Raw genomic sequence first — 14343 nt, 5'->3', positions numbered from 1 at the left:
TTCTTTTCTTTTTTTTTTGCCACTGTGACCAAAATACCCGAAAAGAACAATTTTAGAGGAGGAAAGTTTATTTGGGACTCACAGTTTCAGAGGTCTCAGTCTAATTTCATTCCTCAGGGGCTGTGGTGAGGCAGAATATCAGGGTGGAAGTGTGTGGCAGAGGAAAGTAGCTCAGGACTTGGCAATCAGGAAGCAGAGAGACTAAGCTCAGCTCACCAGAGTCATGCTCGCAGTGACCTCTCTGCTGTCACACCTTACCTACCTATAGTTATCACCCAGTTAATCCGTTCAAGTCAATTAATGCACTGATTAGATTGAGACTCTCATAACCTGATCATTTCACCTCTGAGTTTTCTAGCATTGTCTTGCCCATGAACTTGTGGGGGACATCTCATATTTAAACTATAACAGGAATGAAGACTCTCCAGCTTGGCAGGAGTTAATGCTGCAAAGTATTTCTTGGAAGACAAAGGCCAGATTGCTCTGGCTTTGATGAATGGGAGTAGGGCAGTCTCAGTACCATGCACTGTACTCAGGAGATAACAAATGAGTAATTGCAGAAGATGCCTGTTTTCCTCCTAAGGGCTTGTGAAAGGACTGTACCTCATCAGTGAGCAGTGGGAGTGTGTCCTGGACATGGGCAGTCAGATAAACTCTGTCCTGATAAAGGGACCTGTGCCATTTTCCTTCTTAGGCTCTGATTACTTGCCATGATGAGAACTGATTTGGTGGTGGTCTGGTGGGGGTCAAGCAGGTTAAACCAGAAGTCAAAAGTACTGTAGAATTTAGAACGAAGTCTTTCTTTCTTTCTTTCTTTCTTTCTTTCTTTCTTTCTTTCTTTCTTTCTTTCTTTCTTTCTTTCTTTCTTTCTTTCTTTCTCTCTTTCTTTCTTTCCTTCTCTCTCTCTCTCTCTCTCTCTCTCTCTCTCTCTCTCTCTCTCTCTCTCTCTCTCTCTCTTTCTCTCATGTGTTTTCTTTTTGCTTTTTGTTATTTCAACCAGGAAGGGCATAGATGAAATAGATGGATCTCTTATGCTGGCCAAGAAGAATTAAACTAGTAATGTTCCCTGCTGGTTAGTACACTGGCTGCTGTATCAGAGGTGGTGTTCCTGTGCTGTGAGGACAGGTTCGGTGAGAGGAGGGGGAGGAATTGTTTTGAGGCTTATTGAAGGTGGACACTTGATATTTTGAGTGTTTCATTTCATCTTCAAGGTTTTGAGATAGATGTCATCATCTTCATGAGCTGAAATATCAGATAGTTTAATAATGTTCTTAGGGTCACACTGTAATTAGAGGAAACCAGAACTTAAATCTAGGGTTTTTTTTTTTTTCCTTCCCTGCTTTCAAACATGTTCTGATCTACCATGATAGAAGAAAGGGGGTTTTAATAATGGGGAGGGTCTTTCAGGCAGCACTCAGAACATATTCATTATTTCACCTTATGCGACAGAAAACTTCAAACCCTTTCCTACCACTGGAAAAGCTCCAATAATACAGGAATTTAATTCATAACTCCGGCAGTGCCAGCATGGCCCTCGATAGTAATTGGAACAAAAATAGCAAGGGCTGTGGCAGTGTGGTGGCTGAACTCTCAGTAGTCAGAGTAGAATATCTGTTTAAGGAGAGGAAGTGGAAAAGTCACAGACTGGTCAGCATGCCAGATCCCCATGGAGATGACTGGAGATCCGGGCAGGGGACCCAGATGGGAACACGGGTTTGACCAATGAAGAGACTTCAGGTGATGATGGAAACACCACTCTCTCTCTCTTTTTAAAGGCTTCACAAATCTAATTGTCAAACGTATGACGTTAACTCTTAGGACAACGCATTAGGTTTATTTCCTGAGAGTGATTTTGATTTCTTCTCACTCAGACTTCTGTTGTCCTTGGGAACACCCTCTGAGGGTGTTCGTAGGAAGAGGTCAGAGATTTGAGTGGGCCCAGACGCATCACAGTATTGTCCCTCCAGAGCAGCACCCAGGCAGGTACCGTCATTCCTGTTTACGTGAATCAACACTTGCTCTGACACAACTTCTTGTGTACTATGACTTAAGGGTTAATGGACTCATTGGCAATGACTCTCCAATAATTCCTTTTCATCGGTAATTCTTTTTCCCCATATTTTTATTAGTGCTTTGTAATTATACGTATGGTGGGATTCGTTGTTACATATTCATCTATGCACATGATACAGCAAACTTTGTCCAATATCACTCCCTAGCACCTTCCTCCCCTCCCGCTCCCCCCTGCTCATGCTCACACATTCCCCTACTGATCTCCCTTTGATTTTCACGAGATTCCCAACACTTCCCTACCTTTCTTTTCTTTTTTCCTCTATAGTTTCCACATATGAGAGAAAACATATGACCCTTGACCTTCTGAGTTTGGTTAGTTTGCCTAACATTATGGCTTCTGGTTCCATCCATTTTTTGGCAAATGACATAATTTCATTTTTCTTTATGTCTGAATAAAACTCCTTTGTGCATATGCACCACATTTACTTTATCCACTCGTCTGTTGATAGACATCTAGGTTGTTTCCACAGTTTGGCTATTGTGAGTTATGCTGCTATAAACATGGATATGCATGTATCACTGTAGTATGAATGACCTTAATTCTTTAGGGTACATAATGGAGGAGTGGTGGAGCGGGGTCATGTGGTGGTTCCATGTTGGGCTTTTGGGGAAGCGCCATACTGATTTCCATAGTGGTTGTACTCATTTATAGTACCACCAACAGTGTATTAGTGTTCCTTTTTCTCCACCTCCTCTTCAGCATTTATTATTTCTATTCTTGGTGACTGCAGTTCTGACTGCTGTGAGGTGAAATCTCAGTGTAGTTGTGACTTGCATTTCCCTAATTGCTATTAATGTTGAACATTTTTCATATACTTGTTGACCATTTGTATTTCTTCTTTTGAGAAATGTTTGTTTTGTTCATTTGCCCATTTATTAATTGGGTTATTTGGCTTTTTGGTGTTAAGTTTTTTGAGTTCTTTACGTATTCTGGAGATCAATTTTCTGTGGAAATGTAGCTAGCAATGATTTTCTCCCATTCTATAGATTCTCTCTTCTCATTCTTAATTGTTTTCTTTGCTATGCAGAGTTTTTAAACTTGATGCCATCCCATTTGTTAACTCTTGGCATTATTTCCTGAGCTTTAGGGGTCCTTTTGAGAAAGTCATTGCTCATGCCTATATGTTGGAGTGTTCATGACACATTTTCTTCTAGGAGTTTCATAGTTTCTGACCTAATTCCTAAGTCTTTGATCAATTTTGAGTTGACCTGTTTTTTAAGTAGGGCTAAAGGTAAGAATCTAGTCTCATTCTTTTGTATTTGGATAACTAATTTTCCCAGCATCATTTGTTAAAAAGGCTGCCTTTATCCAATGTATGTTTTTAGCACCTTTGTCATCTTGGCAAGTTTATTTCTGTATCTTCTATTCTGTGTCTATGTGGTCTATGTGTCTGTTTTTATGCCAGTAGTACCATGCAATTTTTGTTACTATAGCTCTGTAGTATAATTCGGAGTTGGGTTTTATGATGTCTCTAGCATTGTTTTTTGTTTTTGTGTGTGTGGTTTTTTTGTTTTTTTTTTTGTGTGTGTGTGTGTGTGTGTGTTTTTTTTTTTTTTTTTAGAATTTCTTTGGGTCTTTTATTCTTCCAAATGAATTTTAAGACTTTTTAATTCCTATTTCTAGCAGTAATTATTGAATCAAAATTTTTTTCTTTGAAACTTTTAGTCACTTAATTATGCACTGCAAGGGACCCCAGCAAAAGCAGATCAGTTTCTTTGGAAAGGAAAGGAGAAACTTGCAGTTCAAGGATGCCTGACCATTAACTCTGCTCATCCCTGAATGCAGACATGGCCTGGCTGCCCTTGAGGACAAGGACAACCCAGAATTCCCTTCAATGGAAGGACATCCACTTGTGTAAGTTTTTTTTTTAAACAAATGTAAATGAATCTCAAGTTCAAAAACAAAAAAGACACTTTTTTTTTTTTTTTTTTTTTTTTTTAACATGGGCTGCATCACAAACAGCTGCACATCTGATAGGGACCCGGGGGACACAAGAGGTGGCATCAGTACAAGTTGCATCTGTTTTTTCTCTGTGGGACGCTTATAAGCCAGCTGAATTGTTATGTCTTTTTAAAAATATACCAATCTCTTTCCATTTCCTACCTATTTATAGGTCACTGAAATGTTATAGTAATTAACAAAACATCTTGATTTCTTCACTCAACTTATATTTTTGAGATCTATAATGACATAGATAGATGGATATGAATATAGTCCATTCACTTTTGAACTAGTTTTTTAATAGTTCATGTGTGACCACAATATTTTATTTATTTATTTCCCTCTGATGGACATTGATATTTTTCTAGGTTTTTTTCTTTCTAATACAGAGTACAACCCCCCCTTGTATGTGGTTCTGCTTTGGCCAATGGAATTTAAGCCACATGCGAGCAATGTATTTGTATTGAATGTGTATTCGGGGTTTAGTTCTTCCTCTACTGAGGTTTTGCCTATATTATGAGAACACCATATCCCAGATAGTGGCTGCTCCTTTACCCTGGAAGACAATATAAGAAGATACATGCAGCCTGAATGAGGTCAGCCAAACCCAGCCAAGATCTGCAGAACCCTTGGGTTATATGAGAAAGAGAAATGTCTGTGGTTGTAATCCACTGGAATCTGAGGATTGTTAGTTGCTACAGCAAAAGCTGACTGTATGCTAATGGATCCCTAAGAGTAAGTCACTGCCATAATAAAACCTAAAATATACGGCTTAGGCCTCCAGAGACTGCTAACATGGCAATCTATGTTAGGTAGTTCATTTGGTAAAACTGTCAAAAATGTATGTAATGAATATGTGGCTTTCAATGAAGAGTTTCAAGGCTAAATGTTCATGATATTAGCTGTGTGAGATAAGGTCCTATTAAATTTTTTTTTAAATTGGCTTCTTTTAATTATTTTTATTTTTTAGTGTGAATGATACTTTAGTCATTTTTATTTACAACTAAAACTCTGGGAACTCAAAATTAATATCCTTGCCTGTGAGCTTCTTATAGACATCAGAAAAGATTTCAACCTTGTGACCCACACTGCCCTACTGTGCTTTGTCCAAATAAACCTTTATGAGCTAGCTGCATTCCAGTTGCTTGTAGATTCTCTTGCCCAATTTCACCTGGGGACACCAAATCCTCAAGGGTTGCATCATGCACAGCTGTTCAAGTATAGCTCCTAGGATGCTTTTGCTTATTTTTGCTCTTTAATTATTTTATTTTATTTGTTCTAATTAGTTGCACATGACAGTAGAATGTATTGCTTATTTTTTTAATATGTCTTTTTAGAGTTGGCTTATGCAGAATTCTCTGAGCAATAAGATTTTTCACACTGAAATTTTTCTCCATTCTATGTACTAGCCATACTGGGATTTTCTGGAAAGATTTCAGTTTTGAGAAGCTGGAATAAAGATTATGATAGCTTTCCAACTGCCACCGATTTCAGTTTCTTTGGCTGCTGTGAGGTTCAGCTCCCATGGCTGAACCTTGAGGTCTGAATTCCTTTCCAGCTCCAAAAGAGCCTGGGAGATGCTGGCCTCAAACTCACCTGCCTTCTCACTGTTCTTCACAGTCTTGACACACGAGCTAAATATGGCCTCCTTGGTGCGTGTCAGCTTGGGAAGAGTTACCTACTTGTTTATTTATTCACAGTATATTTATTCACAGTAAGATCCATTTTTAGCGAATGGCCTGTAAGTTTTGACAATTGCATGCAGTTATGTGACTATTACTAAACTCAATCTGTAGAGTCATTCTATAATCCTAAAAAAAAATCCCAACTATCCTTTGAAGTCAACTCATTGCCTCCAGTTCCACCAATCAGATCTACTCATTTGTTTTCTGTCTGTAGAGTTTTATCTTTTCCAGAATGTCCTATGACTAGAATCCTAATATATAACCTTGTAGTCTGGCTTCTTTCTATTAGCATAATGCATTTGAGAGTCACTTATGTTGTTGAGTTATCAATAGTTTGGCCCTTTTAATTTCTAGGTATTACTTGGTTGTAATACCCAGAAATTTATTTATTTATCCATTCATCTGTTGAAGGGCATTTGGATTCTTCCCCGATTGGGACAAATGCAAGTAAGGCTCCTATAAACATTTTTATGTGAAATTAAGTTTTCATTTCCTTTGGATGAATATCTAGGAGTGGGTAATATGCTGGATCATATAACCATCATATGTTGGGTCCTATGATAAGTATTATAAGAAAATTATTTCTTATAATAAAAATTTATAAGAAAATTATTTCCTTGGTGGTTGTATATTTTACATTTCTACCAGCATTGTGTGAGCATTTCAAATGCTCTGCATTCTCTCCAGTACTTGGTATTGTTGGTGTTTTCATTTTTATCCATTCCAATAGCTAAGTAATGATATCTTAAGGCTAAAGTTTATGTATCCCTAATGATCCATTATGCCATACATCTCTTCAAATGCTTATTTGCCAACTGGATTTCTTTGGTGAAATCTCTGTTCAAAACTTTTGTACCATTTTAAAAATTGTGTTGTGCTTTTAAAAAATTATTGATTTTTGAGTTATTTACATATTCTAGATGCAAATCCATTATCATAAATGTTATTTACAAATGTTTTCTTCCAGTTGGTGCCTTGTCTTTTTATTCTTTTAGTATTTCTTAATTTTAATAAAATCAAATTGATCTATTTGAAAGCATACATTAAAGGTGTAGGGGCAGGTGATAGAAGAGAATCCAGATATTCTGAGATTTTCAGGGTTGATACAATTGCTAAAGCATTTCAAATCAAGACATAGCCTGTGAGCAAAAACAAAGATCAAAGCCTTAATAGTCATCTACTGGATTAAGATGCCATCCAGGAAATCCTTTGAATTGAACAAAAGAGTTCAGGGAAAAAAAAGACTGATAACATGGTCCTACAGAAGCTAAATAAGCAGAAGTATCTATAATTAATTTAGAGAGAAAAAGGCAAGTTCCAGAAAGAATGGTGGGTATGTCTCTTGGCACATGAAGCCAACTGGAATCAGATAGCAAAGCAGGAATTGCCTTAAGATAACTGTTTTGCCACAAATGCTACCAGTCTGAATTAATAGAGATGGTGATACAGCTAAAACAGTCCTTAGGTTCCTAACTTTCTGTAGGCAGGGAGCAGGCTGAGAAAGCTGCTCAGCTGCCAAGCAGGGCATATTCTCCAATATTCTCTTCAGACGTGGCTAGAAAAGATGATAGAAACTGAAGAGAATAAGCCAAGAACTATGGAGAAAAATGACTAAGGAGGTACTCCAAGTCCAAGAGCATCCTTTCCTTATTTGAGGACTTTCAAAAAAGGTGAAATTATGCCTGTCACACAGACAGAAAAGGAACATGTGTTAGAAGATTTTATTTAAGTCATTATTTTGAGGAAGGCAGGCAGATGTTGCTAAGAATGCAAAGAGCAGATATGTTTACAGATCAGGAATGTGCAAATAGAGAAAAGACTCACTTTTTCCACTCTTGGAGAGGGAAGTCAATTGAAACGTCACTGGCAGAATTTTTTGCATGTTATAGATAAGAATTATTTTGCATTACTATTATATGTCTACAACTACAAGGTTGTAGAATAGCTCAAAGGCATTGAAAGACACTGAACCACCATAGACTCAGCATCAGACAAAGTAGGAGGATATTCCCTAAACAATACATAGATTTCCACTGAAGCATACATTTCCAACTATCATCCCCAGAATTTGCCCAACAGGATTTCATAATTGCTTTGGATCAGTGGCTGGACCATTGTACCTCTCATTCCCCTTTTCAACCTGGGGTGTTAATTGCTGTTCTCTGGGTCTACCACTGTGTAATAGACATATGAGGACCAGATAATCGGTCATTTTAGCTTTCTGAGTCTCCTATGACCTGATAAGAACTACATCTGAGTCTGATGTAGGGCATGAAATCCTGGATGTCAAGCCTGATATTTAGTTAGGTAAGTTTCTTGAGGTATCTTGGGAATAAGTTGGGGAAATTTTCCTTGCGAAGGGAAGTATTGTTACCCAAGAAGGTGGACTATAGTAGACTTCGTTATTTTCGTCATTATGCATTATGACTCTTTGGGACAGATGCTCTAGAATCATTTTTCCTCCTGTGACCTTCTGTTCTCCATCATAAGCATGTCTTGTCTCAGACACTGAACAGTTCTTCAACTTGGGTTGCTGAATGGAAAGACATGTGGAGCCCAGCTGAACTGAGTAGATTCCAGTCAAGCCCAGTAGAGTTCAGCTTAGCCCAGCTGAATTTCAACTGACCTATAGTTCTTAAATAACATGGATGAGAAATAAGTGTTTGTCCTTGCAAGTCACTGATATTTGAGGGTTAATTTTTACTGCAGTAAAAACTAATATATTTGCTTAGTTGCTTCATTATAAGGGGTTTTCAAGGCATTTATTACATTTAAATACTTTATTATATATTACAAAATTACCCTAAAAGGTAGAAGTAGCAATTTTCAAGCCCACCAGGAGTTTATGAAATCTCCAGACTAACCAATCCTTGATATATTCATATATTTTTACTTTTGACTTTAAAAAATTTTTTTTTAATTTGTTGTAATTAATTATATGTGACAGTAGATTGCATTGATGCATTTTGATAAATCATACATAAATGGGGTATAATTTCTCATTTTTCTGATTGTATATATTGTAGGTTCACATATACATACATGAGGTAATAATGTCTGTTTCACTCTACTATCCTTCCTACACCCACACCCCTTCCCTTCCCTTCACTCCCATCTACCTAATTTAAAGTAACTATTTTTCTCTAGTGACCACCCTTATTGTGAATTAGCAACTGCATATTAGAGAAAACATTCAATCTTTAGTTCTATGGGTTTGGCTTATTTTGTTTAGCATGATATTCTCCAACTCCATCCATTTACCAGTAAATGCTATAATTTCATTCTTCTTTAAAACTGAGTAATATTCCATTGTTTATATATACACCACATTAGAAAGCTTCTTCTTGGCACAAGAAATAATCAATAATGTGAAGATAGAGCCTATATTTGGGAGAAAATCTTTACTACATGTACTCAGATAAAGCATTAATCTCTAGGATATATAAGGAACTCAAAAAACTTAACACCAAAAAAACAAACAACCCAGTCAATAAATGGCCTAAGGAATTGAACAGACAGTTCACAAAAGATATATAATCTATTAACTCATATACGAAAAAAATCTGCAACATCTCTATCAATTAGAGAAATGCAAAACAAAACTAAGATTTTATCTCATTCCAATCAGAATGGCAATCATCAAGAGTACAAGCAATAATAAATGTTGGCAAGGATGTAGGGAAAAAGGTACACTTATACATTGCTGGTGGGAATGCAAAATGGTGCCAACATTATGGAAAGCAGTATGGAGATTCCTCAGAAAACTTGGAATGGAACCACCATTTGACCCAGCTATCCCACTTCTCAGTTTATACTCAAAGGACTTAAAATCAGCATACTACAGTGATGCAGCCACATCAATGTTTATAGCATCTCAACTCACAATAGTTAAACTATGGAACCAACCTAGGTGTCCTTCAACAGTTGAGTGGATAAAGAAAATGTGATATATATATATATATATATATATATATATATATACACTTTGGACTTTTTGATGGTCAAATATACCACTTTTTAAATCAAACAAACAACATTGAAATCCTCGTTTAAAAATGAAGTGGAGATTGCTAAGCTGTCACTGCCACCCCAGCCTTCCTAGAGATTAAAAACAGTCCCTATCAAATTCCCAGTGACTTTCTTTCTTTCTTTATTTTCCAAATTCTGGGCATTTTCAGAGGTCCATAAAAATCCAAAATAATTCTGAAAAAGAAACAAATTCTGAAAAAAGGAGAACAAAACTGGAGAACTCACACATCCTGATTTTAGAATTTACCAGAAAGCTACCAAATTTACCAGAAAGTAATCAAAACAGACATGTAGACCCATGGAATAGAAGAGAGTTCAGAAGAAGATCCTCACATATATGGTCAAATAATTTTCAACAAGGGCATTGTTTTAGTCAGCTTGTTGACCACTGTGACTAAAATATCTGACAAGAACAATCATAGAGGTCTTAGTCCATAGAAGTCTGGCTTCATTCCTCAGGGCTCAAGATGAGGCAGAGCATCATGGCGGAAGAGTGTGGCACAGGGAAGCAGCTCATATCATGGTCAAGAAGCAGTGAGAGAGCGAGAGAGAGAGAGAGAGAGAGAGAAAGAGAGAGACTGACTCCACTCTCCAGACACAAAATATATACCCCATAGCCACACCCCCAATGAACCACTTCCTCTAGCCACACCCCCACCTGCCACCAGTTATCACTCAGTTAATTCCATCAGGGATTAATTCACTGATTAGGTTAAGGCGATAACCTCAAGACTCCAAAACTTCTTCAACTGTCTCATTGAGCTTTTGGGGGACACCACACATTAAAATCATAACTAGGTTTGGACCATTCAATGAAGAAAAAATTAGCTTTTTGTTTTTTGGATTTTTAAAAAAATAGTGGTGGGAAAACTGGTTATCCCCATGAGAAAAAAAAAAAAAAAGATTTTGGAGCCTTATCTAAAACCATATGCAGAAAATAACTTAAAATAGACCCATAACCTAAATGTAAAGTCTAAAACTATACAACTCTTAGAAGAAAACACATGGGATGCAGGGGGTATAGCCCAGGGGTACAGCACTTGCCTAGTATGTGTGAGACCCAGATTGATCCTCAACACTGCAAAGAAGAAAAAAAATAGGAGGAGGGAGACAACCACCTAACCTGATCACCTTCCACAGGCTGGGTGCTGTCTCTAGGAAGAGCTCACCCTCAAGCATGACTAGTGTCCTCCATAACTTGGCAGCCTTTAAAAGGTTCCCTCTGTACCTCTTGCTGTCAGGATTACTGCCTGAGATTTTCCCTCCAGGCAGCTTCTTCAGTATTCTGAAGGTTTCTCCCAAGCCTTGGACCAAGTGGAAGTAAATCTTTTTGCAGAAAAGAAGTATGTACTTCAAAGTATTATGAAATCAGAATTAAGAAGAATCACTCTTGTACAGGCAGAATTACACATACAACCCTACACCTCCAGTCTTAGTATGTTCAGGCTGCTATAACAAAATACCTTCAAGTGGGTAATTTATAAACAATAGACATTTCTTCTTCATAGTTTTGGAGGTTGGGAAGCCCAAGATCAGGATTGGTGTCTGGTGAAGGCTCTCTGCTTCATAGATAGTTCCTTCTCTGTTTCCTCACATGGAGGAAAAGATGAACAGGAACCCTCTCATAAGGACAGCAATCTCATTCATGAGGGCTCCGCCCTATGACTAATGGCCTCCTGAAGGTCCCCCTTCTGAATACTATTGCATTGGGAATTAGGTTTCAACATAAGAATCTGAGCGGGGGACACATTTTCAGAGCACAGCACCTCCCAACAATGACCGCTTTATTCCTAAGTTTGTAGAGAGCTAGTTTGAAGGAGAGAAAGCATGGTAGGCATTCTCTCAAATGACCACAAATCATCCCCATATCCTGGTATTCGTGCCCTCGTACAGTCAATCTCTTCCTCTTGACTGTGGGTTGGACTTACTGATTCATTTCTAACAAATAGAGCATAGCAAAAGTAATTGGATCTCATCACCAAGATTAGGTTATAAACAGACTGTGATTTCCATTTTGGGCATTCTCTGCCTTTCTTTCTCCTTTTTGGATCATCAACTGCCATATAATATCTCAGGCAGCTTGTGGAGAGGCCCAGATGGCAAGGAATGAAGCCTGTTAGCAACATGTGAGTGAACTTGGAAGCAAGTCTTCTGAGGCCTGGCAGCAGCCACGTTAGTGAGCTTGGAAGTGGCTCTTCCAGCCCTGGCTGGGCTGCAGCCCCGCTGACAGCTTAACAGCAAAACTCATGAGACACCCTGTGCCAGAGCCACCCAGCTAAGCTGCTCCCACATCCTGACCCACAACAACTGTGGGAGATGATAAATGTTGGTTGTTTTAAGCTGCTAAATTTTTGGATAATCTATTTCACGGAAATAGACTCAATTTTCTGCTCCTTCCACTGTTCCATCTCTCCCCATTCCCCTCTCCTTCTCTTTCCATTCCGCCTTTGGTGGAGTCATGTGCTAAACGTTTCGTCAGAAGTGCTTACATATATTCAGCTTTTTCACTTTCACTACACACCTTTGTATGAGTATGGCTCCTATAGGGAACATGAAGAAGCTGAAGTTAAACAATGTACACAATATCTATTGTAACAGAATTTTAACCTGGGTCTTTCTGGTTTCTAAGCCTGTGCCCTGGGAGTGTAAATCAATGGTAGAGTGCTTGCCTAGCATGTGTGAAGTCCTGAGTTTCATCCCCAGTATCACAGGAAGAAAGGGAGGAAGGAAGGAAGGAAGCCTATGCTCTTTGCACTGTAGCACACTTTCCAAAAGCACTCAGCCTGCCCTGTATGTGATTGCCCAGCTCATACTGCTGTTGCTGTGAACTTTTACCAGAGTTAGGGCTACAGAACCCCCTTGTCATGTTTTAGCTCATTAGACTACCCAGATCTAGTGATCAGGATCACCATTTGAAAACAGACTGTTGAAAGATACCCTAAACTTGGTTCAACAGAGGACACTTATGGGAAAAAATATTAAGGAAAGATATCTAGATGAATGAGAGGGATAGCACGCTTTTGAGAATCTTCTGCATTCCAGGCATTTGTGCTCAAAGACACTTCATGGGGCAGAATTCTGGTGTTCCAGATTCTGAGCTATCAGAATGTTCAAATATTGAGTTTTTTTTTCTTTACTCTGCAGAGTGACAAAGACAAATAGAGAAGTTTCTCAAATCAGTATTCAAATGGAGTAATAAAAAATTCAGGTCAATTTCTACCTTCCACATGTTCAAGACAATGCAAGGAACTGCAAGATTTCCTTACACACACACACACACACACACACACACACACACACACACACATGCCCACACACACACGTTGGAAAACAGATTCATTTACAAAACTCTTAGCTATGTCTTCCTTCTGAGGAAACAGAGTTATAATAATATGCATTCAATTTAGATCTAATGGCACTTGTCATCCCATCTGCTTTGGATCAAATTCACTTGGGTTTTTAACTTTTTCATAAATTGTGAGCTCTCAGAGGTCAGTAACTATATTTTATTTTTATGCTTCTTCACAATGCATAATGAATGCTTTGAAGTCAAAGCCAATGTAAGGTGAATATTAAAATACTTTAAAATAGATATTTGCACTTTAGATATGCTGAGTAAAGATAAGACAGCTATGAACTTCCTAAAGTTGACTGAATGTAGCATATTCTAAGGGCATATGAAAAGTGAGTTCAGTTTGCATGGGTACAAATCTGATCCTGCCACATACTAGCTGTGGAATTTTGATGAAGCTGCTTAACTTCTCTGTGCTTTAGTTTTCTCAGGAATGAAAGGGAATAATAGTGGGATTTACTACAAATGAGGATCACATAAAGTAATACATGTAAAGTACTTCACACTGTACCTAGAACAGTAAAAACTTCAAATGTGTAAGAATTGCTATTATTACTAAAATAGATGGGGAGCCAGGGAGGAGGGAATTTGTGAATGAATATGTTAGTATTTTTATTTTGTGATGTCATCTCGGGCACATTACTTGACCTCTCTGGGCCATTTCTTTATCTGTAAAATGAGAACAATACTAATGCCTATTGCTTCTTGGCCTTTTGGCTAAGATCAAGTGTAATACTAATGCCTAGTCTATAAAGTAAGTACTTAATGAGAAAAAGTAGTTAATGCACTTAGAAAACTGCCTGGCACATAGTGAATGCTCAGTAAATTCACCTAGTCATTTACCATAGACTTTAAAAGCATTTTGTGTTTAATAGACCCTGCTGGGCACTGTTGAAGATCCTGAGGATCCTGTAGCCTAGTGAGTGGATCTAAAGATATTCTAATGCAGGTAGTGATGAGGATTTTGAACAAAAGTAAAGCAGGGTAAGGGGAGAGAGAGGGGTTGGGACTGTGCTAGTTTGTAGAGGATAGTTGGGCAGAGATTGCAGGACAGAGGGAGAGTGTGTCTGCTTTGGGAAAAAGTATTCCAGGCAGGGACAGTAGTAATGCTAAGTCTTGTTTAGTTGGCCTCCTGATGAAAATAGGAAGGAATGAGAGGGACTGGAGCAGAGGGAGAGGAGGACAGACAGGTCATGGGGTCAGATCATGAAGGTCATCACTCAAACTTTGGGTTGGAATCTGAGTGAGAGGGGAACATCTTG

At 38.2% G+C, this 14343-nt stretch overlaps 1 pseudogene; it reads right to left on the bottom strand.

Annotated features, from left to right (window-relative positions):
* Positions 1 to 5018: 5018 nt before the first annotated feature.
* On the bottom strand, positions 5019 to 8122 carry LOC124961386 (40S ribosomal protein S7-like; annotated as a pseudogene).
* Positions 8123 to 14343: the final 6221 nt, after the last annotated feature.

This window comes from Sciurus carolinensis, chromosome 12, assembly GCF_902686445.1.
Source record: "Sciurus carolinensis chromosome 12, mSciCar1.2, whole genome shotgun sequence".
NCBI classification, from domain to species: Eukaryota; Metazoa; Chordata; class Mammalia; order Rodentia; family Sciuridae; genus Sciurus; species Sciurus carolinensis.
Note: the sequence above shows the minus strand (reverse complement) of the source record. Positions and strands in the feature narration are given on the sequence as shown.